General features: G+C 40.3%; 1 pseudogene; it reads right to left on the bottom strand.

The window, feature by feature from the left end:
* Positions 1 to 584: 584 nt before the first annotated feature.
* LOC124685190 lies at positions 585 to 10,136 on the bottom strand (annotated as a pseudogene).
* Between the last annotated feature and the right edge of the window lie 923 nt (positions 10,137 to 11,059).

An 11,059-nucleotide genomic window follows, 5' to 3' on the forward strand; every position in this document is an offset into this window, starting at 1 on the left:
TTGCATGGCTTGTGTACCAAAATAGGATTTGGACGGCCGATCGTTTGACAAAGTGTGGTTGGCCAAATTGTGGGCTTTGTCCACTATGCAAGCAATGTACGGAGACCGTCGACCACCTCTTCATCAATTGTCGTTACACAACCCGACTTTGGAACTCCATCAAGCAATGGTTGGCAATCGATGTGGGGCAACAACATCACAATGGCAACAAGCTCTCCGTCACAGAGTGGTGGGATAGTATGGCGGGAGACCAAGCAAGAAACCGCAAGGCCATGGCCTCCATCACCCTTCTTGTCACATGGGAAGTCTGTAACGAGCGTAATGCTAGGGTCTTTCATAATAAGAGCGCACCGTTGCATGTAATGCTAGACAGGGTTAAGAGGGAGGCGCGCCTTTGGATCATTGCGGGCGCCAAGAGAATGGGACAAATCATGCTGAGAGAGTAGGCTTTTTTTCTTTTTTCGGTCCCAAACATGTCCTTAATCAATAGATTGAGGCAAAGCTTTTGCCCCCGTTTCAAAAAAAAAAAAAAAAAAAAAAAAGAACCAGTACCGAGCTCCCATGACAAACAAGTGCAAGAAAAGTTTCACGAGAGAAAAGGGAAAGTTTCAAACACATATATATGTACCAGTGTTGTCTTCGACAAAAGTGTTGATTAAGCGAAGCTGCTCATAAGTACACAACAGTATCTTGTCTGCTGAAACGAAAAATAGAGGGTACATGTTTCAAGATATCCCAGCCAAAGAGGTTGAGGGAAAAAATGTTGATTTCAAGTCCACTTCAACTTGGGGGGACATCAACACTTCGAACATATATATTTACACAATGGAAACATGAGCGATGGTACAACTTCCAAAGAATAATACACTACCTACATTCTTTCTTTTCTTTTAAGAAAATAGAACAATGCCTATCTACTCGCATCTAGAAGAAATAATAACAGATGAACTGGTAGACCAGAATAGTTACACTTCACTAAAGGACTACTTGGATCTTGAATGGTGTTACTCTGTGAGATCGTATATCGGAAGTAGTATGCTAGTGGCAATATTTCATATCTGATGCCATCATGCAGCTTGGGTGTAGTGTTAAATCATTTGGCAATATCATTAGTACCAAAAAGCCTCTCCCTGATCAACCCACTGCATGAAACTTCCGGATAACCCATGAGCCTCAATCTCTGGAGTGTGACCACTGGCACCAATATCAGTTGAAACATTCACATCAGGAGTACTTCCGGCTCTTGACCTGTTCAGCAACACAAATATAGTGAGGAAGGATAGAAGAATTTTCTAGATATCAATGCTCAGCTTCATGGACATTTAGGGATAGTAGGCCCATTGCAAATAAAGTCAGAAAGGATTTACAGTCTAGAATCGGCCCATGCGGCCCCAAACTCATATACAAAAAGTCTAGTACAAACAAGAGATCTACAGATTGTGTTCAAATGGACAATTTAAGCAAGCTGTGTTCCAACTTTAATTCTTAGTGATAAATGTAGAATAACTTTCAGGAAATTCATGTTATCAAATTTTGTGTGCATGATTGCATGTGTACAAATACAACAAATAAAAGGCTAGGTACATGGAAACACATAGAAATAGGTTAAAAAGGGAAAAGCAGGGCAGTAGGAACAACCTTTCATTTTCTGAAGGTGAAAGCCAGTCGAGATCAAGGAAATTTGAATCCCCAGAACCGTTGCAGTAGTCAAGCTCACAGCTCGCATACTTAATGCGTGACACTGTAGGAGTATAACTGCGGTTGTTTTCAAGAGAAAAGATAAATTTGATATCATAAGTGTCAAATTTTAATTTCTGTTAAACACCAGTATGCTATTCACAGAATATGAAAAGGTGAAGTTTCAGACTCAGACCAACCTTGACTTTGACACTGCATTATTAGAGGTACATAAAATTTCATGTACTGAACCAGACCGGCAGTTTGGAGGTTGTAGCTCATTTTTTAAATCACTAAATCCTGATGCTGAAATTCCATTTTGACCGTTGCTGGACATCGATGTGTTGCTTTTACGAAGAATGCTACCATCTGATCTTGCCCTTTTCATCATTTTACTGTGACAAATATACAACAAGTCAGACAATTGATAAGATAGACTTTATTGATCTGCAAAATGCATCCAAGGATAAAATTTGTATATTTTCTTCAAACAGGGTGGTCCTGAGATGACATGGGATCATGGAAACACCATGCAAAGTTATACAGTACCCATGTTTTCAAGAATATAGACTACCCCCTCTATTTCAGGACATCGAAACTGGCAAACCTAGTACACAAGGATTAGAATAATATTCATAAGAAAAAGTAGCAAGTGTTACCCGTACAAAAAAAAAAAAAATAGAAGAGACAACTAAAAACTCATTGTTCTGTTCTAATTCTATAAGCACAGGCGCAACTAGCTATATGCAATGGATGGAGTACTTTGATTTCTATTTGTCCATTAACTATTTAACTGTGATAACAAAAGATAATACTATAACAGCATTGAGATACCATAGTACCATAGACATTACAAGTTTAAAGACATTATGTTAAATTAGACAATTTAAAATGGTAACAATCAAACTCTGCTGGTCAGAACTTTTGAAGTGAAGGATGCAGTGCTAAGTCAACATCCACTCGTCTAAAAATTATTTCTGGTCTCATATTCTCATGCAAACATTACTGGCCAGTTCATGTTACCAACTGTTAGTGGCATCATACTAGTTATGGAGTTATCTGTGGGTAAGGACCAACAAATAAATGCACTAATATTTTTTTACCGCTACGTGTAAGCCAGATTGGGGGTACATTGCTCTTCTAGTTTAACCAAATGGAAAAGCTTTATGTAATGGTCTTGTCAAACATAGTCGAGAAAACCCAATATCGAAAGCTTACCTCGTATTGTCATCAAGGACATTCTCCCCAGCAACAGACTCTGGCTCCCAAGGTGCAGATTTGCCCTGATGCGGTTGACAGTGTCCCAAAAATCTACAATTTTAAGAAGGCAAACACAACAAGTATAACAAAAATTAGTACATACTATTTCCTATTCGAGGTATATAAGCAGTGTTTGGTGAAAAATGAGCTTGACCGAACATACAAATTTATTGCTGCCTGTTTGTAAGCATCCATATATGCATTACTGTAGTATCGTTGTAGTGTCCTGAAGAACTCCTGAGACTGAATAGCAAACTTAAGGTGCCCTCTCTTTGCAGAGAATATCTGTACATAAAAGATAAAAATCATATGTAAGCTCAATCCGAAAAGAGCACAATGAACAGCTCAACATGAAGAAAACATGTCATATTGGGCCTTTGGAGACTCATCAACCAGCAAAAATTCGCAAACGGCTTCCTTTTTTCAGTCCTCGAGCGACAGGTTAGTGGTTGGTCAACTTACGTCACACCCAACTTAATAAACAAATTCTCATATGCCGCTAGTCCTCCATACGAAAATAAAAAAATCAAACTGGGTTAGGCCCACTTTTCAATTTATTTTCTTGAAACAAATGCACTGTTATGTAGTTGTAGTGATGCAATTGGTTCCATTTGAAAATTAAACCTTAAAACAAACAGATGTTTATCTAAGGAGCAAAACTAGACTAATCATAGAACAACTAATGCAGTATAAGCACTGCCATTTTAATCAAGAGTTTTTCTATTATTGGAGTGAAGGAACTGCACGGACTTAACACTGAATACTGAAACAAGGTGCCAGTATGCCACAATAAAAAAAATGATACCAGAAGAACAGAAAAATGACACGAGGTGTAGTAGTACCTTATTATGTGCAGCCGAACCACCATATTGTAAAGCAAGTGTGTCGCCCATCCGCTCATAAAAATGCATCAAATGGTGGGCGAGGGGAGTCCAAATCATGCTCTGGGGATTCTACAGCACCAAGTGCATGCAGCTGGTGTCCAAGAGAAGCTAAACCATAGGCATACTGAGCAACGTTTGTGCGGTCTAAACAATCTATACAGTTTGTGCGCAAGACACCCTTTTGTAATTTTGGAGGCTTTACTGGCATAGGTCCATTGTTACTGACTACATGTTCTGGAATTTCATTAGTGGAGGTATCAGAACTGACACGGGTATCTTCTTGGGAAATGTCATCATTATTATTGATATAGTCCACATTGTCACCATCATGGTTGTCATCACACGCACCAAGGCCACAGCCATTGTTCCTATAAGGTGGGAAATGGAATATTATAAAAAAATGCAAACAAAAAAAAAACCTTTGTATTAAAGCAGTATGTTGTTTATGAGATAAAAGACAAAATAATTTCAGATTAAAAAGTGAACACCGGTACAAAATAAGAAATACTTACAATGGAGCATGTAAATTAAGGGAGCTCCCAGGTGTTTGATCCGAGGAAACTTGACAGTAGAAGAATTCTGTCAAGTTCAGTGCTTCAGATGCCACTTTCATCAGTACTTGAAGGGCATCTATAGTTTTGCTGGAATAGTAGTTGCCTTAGTAATGCATGTCAAAAACATCAAATAAAACACAACTGAAAGGAAGTACAAATAATCAATACCTTTGAGTGCTTTTACTAAGATCCCAATGTAAAAATTTCAAATGATTTTCTCCTGGTAGACCATTATTTATAATCTTTATTGCTTTATCGAATTCTTGACGAAGTGTAGACTCCCGTGGTCTCCTCTCGCGTGTCTTTAAAACATAGAAGCAAGAAAGAAGGTAAGAGCATGAGCTATTAAAGTAACCTTCAACCAGAAAAGGTGAAGGTATCCAAAACTAAACTTTGATCATCAGTTTCTATTGTAAATAACTTGTAATATTTTTTTTAAACCTCACAAGATTATAATATACGGTATTCACATGCTTGAGAAGTTGAGATAGTGCATCCACGTGTTCTACATCATCTAAAAGTAGCTAAAATCTGAAAGAATCACAATGCTAATGCTATATATATATATATCATGTCAAAAAGATTCAAAGCCAACGTCGGAAGAAAAAAAAATCCAGTGCTGACAGTGACAAGTCCATTTCACAGCCGAATTTGAATGAGCAACTATTCACATCTCGATTTGTCTTCTGTTGTCCAAATCTTCCTTTTGAAGTCGACTTGTGTAGCGATACATGTTGTGTCTATTTCCTCTCAGTTTGTCCTCAATAAAAGGAGGCTCCCAGATATTAGTCAACCTAATCCAAACATATGTCCTTTGCCTCAATGATGATGGCACACCACCTTACTTCATAAAAGCAAAAGGTGTTTACCGTACTACAAACTCGGATCCAATACATTTACTAGAATCAGTCACATGCATGGAATACTTCGACACCGTATAAGATGATACGGCATAGGTATTTCGACTTCCATGTGGCATAGGTATTTCGGTTATTTTGTGTTGCACTAACTGTTGACTGAACAGTAACGGAGGGGGGGGGGGGGGGGCATATGCATAATACACCTAACTGAACAAAATGAAGTATTTTCTGAGTCAATTGTACTCAGATTATTTCACATGGATGGTCTAAATACTCAGAAGTAGATCGTTTAGTCAAAAAATTAAGTTAAGTGCACACACTCAATGATGCCACCGTTTTTTAAAGGGAGAAGTACAGATATAGAGAAAGCATACATCATAAGCATTTACGACATGATAACACTGTGAGGCTTACCTTAATCAAGTTTAAGATAATGATAGGATTTCCATATCTCCTCCTAAGATTTTCAAAATGAAGTCTGGTAGCTTCGTAATTATTGTCCTTCTCATGCACTGAAAGAACGAGTGCATTAAAATAACTGAATGATATACATGCATCAAAGAAGGATTCAAATACTTACATATGATATCTGGCTTAATATTGAGCTTTGATGTCTCCTGGGACCAGAATAGAGGAATCGAACCCCTGTTCTGCACAACAGAGCTGATTTGCCTAGGTCCAAGTGTGTCTTCATAAACAATTTGCTCAGTCTCAACGTCATTTGCTACTCTGCCCTCCTCATTCACACCTCTCTTTAAATACCTGTTCAAAAACAAATGGCGACATCAAGCAATGATGTAATGATCCACATCTCCTTTCGAATCAGATTCATCCACATTAGATAAAAACTAACAGTAAAAGGTCATATATAATTATAAAGGGTTTGATAAGTGCGAACCTGGTTCCAGCATAATGCCTCGATCGTCTAGCAATGAGTGTCAACATAATATCCTTGCCAGAAACTGTGACTTTATCCTTGAATTAAAGAAGACAAATCAAATAATTATCTACCATAAAATGGTGCCCAAAGGAGAACTTGAAAAAAGGAAAGTTATTTAACCCTACAGTAAGCATATTGTTCTGTCTACTTTAGATTATGTTTTCTCATAAGAACAAAATTAATTCACACCCAATGCATATCTTATAAGGGGTAAAACATGCGAAGCGGAAATATAAATTTCCCCATCGTATAATTGTATATTAATATTTGTAGTCTCTCCTCTTTACTGTCATATGATTTTAGAACTTTTAACCGTGGATAAATCTGGGCATAGTTTGCTTTTAAACTGGGCAAACCATCAGCCCAACCCGCACCACACCGTATAGACGGTTTCGGCCAGCGTCGCCATAGTGAACTGTCCAAACCACAAGAAAATATTCTTAGCTGGTTTGATACGGTTTGGACCCAACAAAACCGACCAAACCGCCGTCAGTAAAACAGGTAAGTACCGATGTTAGCTGGCTTCCTTGGGCATGCATGTATAAGCAGTTCCGCACAGCTACGCGCTCTATTCGTTGTGATGGGCCCGGCTGTCTCTGTTCGGGGGCCCTGGTCACCTGTCCGCCACTTCGTTACGATGGACTTGAGTCTGGAGCATGGGGCTATTATATTCACTCGTGCACGGGCATACAGCGCGCAGGATACAGCAAGCTCAGCATGCATGCAGCGGAGATCGGACGGAAACTGGTGTGAAAACGTTGACACCGTATAACCAGTAGAGACCACACCGACGTATCATCTTATTTCTGAACAGTTTAAACCAGACCAGACCAGCTAAAACCGTAGCCAACGGTCCGGGTTGAGGAAACTGTACAACCCGTGTTAAGCCAGGATTGCCCAGGGTTAACCGTGGAAAACAAGGTTGACGAACATAGTACTGTTACTGGCCTAGCCGCCTAGGATAAGAAAATTAAGTAAATCACGACCTCACCAAATAGTAGAAGAAATGAAGAAAATAAAAAGGGAGAATAATTAATGGTCCAATATCTGTAAGATGATGTGGACAGTACTTGAGAGAAAGGGTCAGGTTTATGGATGCAGTCTACCATCCATAGACACAAATTCTGTTGGGGAATACGACACACTAAAAGAGATCATTTCATAGGGCTATATATACCTGTTTAAAAAAACCATAGACTAATGCAACAGTCCATCGGGTACTTTTCAGAACGTTACGAAACCCTCGTGTTAGATATTCATTCCATACGAACATTGTATCATACAGGTCCCACCCTTCCTGTGGATCACTAAAATTCTCCTGGAAACTTCTCATGATATGGTACGAGTGGCTGAAAAAAAAGTCCTTCCTAAGATCTATAGTCTGCAAGAGCTTCTTGTACCTGCACGCATAGTAAATGTCATTTTAAAAGGACACATACAGTACTATTGGTTGTTATAGGAAATAAATAATTAAATGGAAACAAGAATGAAATGCTTCACAAAATATTGCCAACAACCAAAAATTGTGAATTGATGTGAAGTCTAGACATCATCGTATAGCCGTATATGGATACATGATACGACATACCTGTTTTCATCCTTGGAATTAAAAAGTGTTGGCCTCGTTTTGGAATTAGATACCTCGATCATTGCCGTCTTAGTAACTTGGTAAACTGGATGGCCAAACATAGCACCAATTTTTCTCTGCTCGGTGATAATTAACATGTAATAAGGCCCAAGGAACTTAATGAAACCTGTAGAGAAAATTAATAGTTGATGCATAGTCATAACAAAATAAAGGACTATATTTGGCTGGAATTATTAGCATAGAAAGATGGGACAGTTTACCGATGATTCCACAACAATTTGTAACAAAATTGACTCCACCGGTTGACCTATGCTCTTCATCTAGAACTTTTAGCAGATCAAGATATTCACTCTGTGAGTACATGGTACAGTCCTCATCTATGTTAAGCTCTGATGGCTCCATTCTATCAATCTTAAGTAATCTCCATAATGTTTTTTCAGTGTTAGTTCCAAGAATATAAAATGTCTGCAAAACAGAATTCATAATTTAAGCGAGATGACAAACAACATATCAAAATATGAACGACAACTTTCAATAGTGCTTTCAGTAAATTGCAAGTACCCAGAAACCAAATATTGATACTACCAATTTTCGCATGTAATCACATAGAATGATAACGAGCTAGCAAAGATCATTGCATCATGTTTTCATAATGTCAATAAAACTAGTATTGTCACCTTTCCAAAATAGTTGACGATTTAGAACACGTCAGTCAAACTTAACTTTTTTACAGCTAATTAATTAAAAATAGGTTAGTTAAGTTCAAATGGTACTCTCTCCTCCAGGGCCACTACGCATTTCGAGGCAAGACTTTGACGAATATTTTGACCAACAAGATAAAGAGTTATATGTCGCCAAAAGTACTACCATTGGATTCATATTTGCAAGATGTTTTCAGCAAATAACAAATGTCCAGAACGAGAACTTAAATTCACCCGGGAAACCAGCAAATATCCCAAAAACCTCCTAACAAAGAGTAATAATCACACAAAAGCAGCAGCCAGTTTACACAGATAATTTGATTTAGAAAAGAAAAGCTGAAGTTAATTCTGTGTTATAGCACGGAACTGCAAGTAAAAACAAAACACAACGCTCTCCTCCAGGAACCAGAACTGCAACATTAACATCCAAAAAAGCTATTTTGAAACAAGGAAAGCCCCTTCCATTTCCTAAATACAGATGAAGAGGGCGCAACAAGAAAAAACACAAATCCTAATCTCCGGGTGGAACAACACAAACACATACGGCTCCCTAAAATGCCTCTCCCCTGCAATAGTCAGTCCCCACCGATCAAACCCGAATCACAACCAGAAGTCGCTCGAAAGGAAGGCATTTTAAATCTCAGCCGTGGCACGGGGCGATCCTGAGCAAACCTGAATCACAAACAAGCCTAATAATGAATTACCAGACGAATCGCAATTCCAAATCTCCGGCGTGGCATGGAAAGGCCAAGTCTTTCCGGACTAAACAGCCCGATAGAGCTGGGCCAATTCCGTAATCGCGCGCCCGTGCTAAGCTCGCAACGTCCTAACAAAGAGTAATAATAATCACACAAAAACAGCAGCCAGTTTACACTGATAATTTGATTTAGAAAAGAAAAGCTGAAGTTAAATCTGTGTTATAGCACGGAACTGCAAGTAAAAAACAAAACACAAAGCTGTCCTCCTGGAACCAGAACTGCAACATTAACATCCAAAAGCTATTTTGAAACAAGGAAAGTTCCTTCCATTTCCTAAATAGAGAAGAGATGAATAGAGCGCAACAAGAAAAAACACAATTCCTAATCTCCGGGTGGAACAACACAAACAGACTCATGCAATAGTCAGTCCCCACCGATCAAACCCGAATCACAACCAGAAGTCGCTCGAAAGGAAGGCATTTTAAATCTCAGCCGTGGCACGGGGCGATCCTGAGCAAACCTGAATCACAAACAAGCCTAATAATAATGAATTAGCAGAAGAATCGCAATTCCAAATCTCCGGCGTGGCATGGAAAGGCCAAGTCTTTCCGGACAAAACAACCCGATAGAGCTGGGCCAATTCCGTAATCGCGCGCCCGTGCTAAGCTCGCAGCGTCGCCGAATCAACCACCCGGCAGGAACAAGAAAATGAATAGGACGAAAGGAGCGCGCCACAAGAAAGCGCGCATTGCGGTTCGGATTCGCGGAAGCTCACCGAGTCGGCCTGGTACAGCTCGAAGCTCTCGAGGCAGGTGTCCACCTCCGCCGGAGCAGCCATGGCCGTCCGAATCCCCGACGCTGGCGGGCTCAACAACCCCAACCTCGCATCCGCCGGCGCCAGCAGATCACAGCCCCGCCGGCCCTCGCAGGGACCCTATATCCACGCCTGGCAGCTTGAGGTAGAGCATTCCCCCGGGAACCCCGCGCGGATCACAGCGGCGCCGCCCGCGAGGCCGAGCCCCGGGCCACGAGGTCTCCTGCGGGGAATGGCCGCGCCCTCCAGCTGGGATCCGGTGAGCTCGGGAGCGATCGCGGCGAGGTGGCAGGGAAATCTCTGGTGGGAGGAGGAGGAAGCGGAGGCCGTGAATGGAGCCAGCAAGAGGGGATTATTTTTCGCCTCTCCTTTTTCTTTGCTCTGTTGTGTTAAAAATCCGTGAGGGAGGGTGATGAGCTGCTCTCGTGTTATTGGGTCCTGCTTCTTTCTCCTTTTCTATTTATTCTTTCTGCTGGTTTTGTTGTCGTACTGCATGAAATATTACTACTATATCTTTTTGTCTATTGTTTTGTTGAAACTTTCAGCTGTGGTGTTGTGTTGTCTCTATCTGTTTTATCATTGTAATGTTGTTGCTGTGAGCTTCTTTGTTCGTGTTTGATCCCAGAAAGGCCGGGGGAAAGCCATTTCAATTGTTGATTCATGATGTGGTGCAAGAAGCAAAGAATGTCCTTTTAGGTGGAACACTAATTACAATAAGAGATGGCAAAATTGATAGGAAAATATATGATTTCTAGTTTAGTCCCATAATAACAAAAATAAAATGCAAGTGTGTGCATTATTGGCCATTGGAATGGAGTAGTGATTCATAATATAGATTCATTTTATAGCGTCATGTAATAATGAGTTGATGATTGGTGCCGAAAGCCTGGCACTACATCTGCCTGCCATTGCTGATACGGCCGGGCGAGCTGGACAACCCGGCCAGCGAACGATTCCAACGCCGGCCATGGTCAAAGGTCTGTACTGCTAACACCAAGACAAAACGTACGGGGAACAATGGTGACCATTACCGATTCTACTTGTGGCATTGGCCTTTGCTTCTACGGCATACTAAAATTCTGT

Source organism: Lolium rigidum, chromosome 1 (assembly GCF_022539505.1).
Source record: "Lolium rigidum isolate FL_2022 chromosome 1, APGP_CSIRO_Lrig_0.1, whole genome shotgun sequence".
In the NCBI taxonomy this organism is placed as follows: domain Eukaryota; kingdom Viridiplantae; phylum Streptophyta; class Magnoliopsida; order Poales; family Poaceae; genus Lolium; species Lolium rigidum.